Source organism: Bos taurus, chromosome 6 (genome assembly GCF_002263795.3).
Source record: "Bos taurus isolate L1 Dominette 01449 registration number 42190680 breed Hereford chromosome 6, ARS-UCD2.0, whole genome shotgun sequence".
Lineage (NCBI taxonomy): Eukaryota > Metazoa > Chordata > Mammalia > Artiodactyla > Bovidae > Bos > Bos taurus.
In genome coordinates this window covers 54,569,441-54,570,558 of record NC_037333.1, presented here as the reverse complement: position 1 = coordinate 54,570,558, position 1,118 = coordinate 54,569,441, and the positions used below count along the sequence as shown (strand labels likewise).

Genomic DNA, 1,118 nt, shown 5'->3' with positions numbered 1-1,118 from the left:
AGTTTAGGTAAACCCCAGGAGTTGGTGATGGACAGGGAGGCCTGGAGTGCTGTGGTCCATGGGGTTGCAAAGAGTCAGACATGACTGAGAGACTGAACTGATGTTTATAAAATTTTTCCTCATATCAGATTGTTGCTGCTGCTACTGTTAAGTCACTTCAGTTGTGTCCGACTCTGTGTAACCCCATAGACAGCAGCCCACAGGGCTCCCCCATCCTTGGGATTTTCCAGGCAAGAACACTGGAATGGATTGCCATTTCCTCCTCCAATGCATGAAAGTGAAAAGTGAAAGTGAAGTCGCTCAGTCGTGTCTGACTCTTAGCGACCCCATGGACTGCAGCCTACCTGGCTCCTCCATCCATGGGATTTTCCAGGCAAGAGTACTGAAGTGGGTTGCCATCGCCTTCTCCATATATCAGATTAAGATATATTTATACTTTAGCTTAAGGTATATTTCCACTTTAGCTGAAGAACTATTTTTCAGGCATTTATGTTTACTTAAAAATATACTAGATGCTAACCCTTCATTGTGTAAAACCCTATTTGCCCTTATCTTTTTTGCATAAAACAATATATTCTTTCCAATTATAATTTTACTAAAATTTTCTTGCACTTACATCTTTTCTAGTAGGTAAGTGATGAATCTTTGATTACATATGTATAGTATATGACATGTCAAGCGGAGCAAATAGCTAAACAGTCCTGAGCCTAGGGCCTGTTGGTGCAGCCAGGAATTAGGATACCTCCCAGGCTTCCCTGGTGGCTCAGAGGTTAAAGTGTCTGCCTCCAATGCAGGAGACTCGGGTTCGATCCCTGGGTAGGGAAGATCCCCTGGAGAAGGAAATGGTAAACAACTCCAGTACTCTTGCCTGGAGAATCCCATGGACCAAGAAGCCTGGTAGGTGACAGTCCACGGGGTCGCAAAGAGTCAGACACGACTAAGCGACTTCACCCAGAAGCAGTATCAGGGGCGGATGTATAGGTCACCAGTACAGGTCATCCTTTGAGACACTGCACAACTATCTGGTAGGGCCAGACATCACACTTAGGGAGCTTAAAAAGGAATCCCAACCTTTGACTGTGGGGCTTTGAAGCTACACGATCAGGGAAACCATTTCT

The 1,118-nt window shown here is 45.0% G+C and overlaps 1 non-coding gene across 1 annotated transcript; it reads left to right on the top strand.

Moving 5' to 3' along the window:
- Positions 1–752: 752 nt before the first annotated feature.
- On the top strand, positions 753–824 carry TRNAW-CCA (transfer RNA tryptophan (anticodon CCA)). The gene has a single exon. It is a non-coding gene; the product is annotated as a tRNA-Trp (tRNA).
- Positions 825–1,118: the final 294 nt, after the last annotated feature.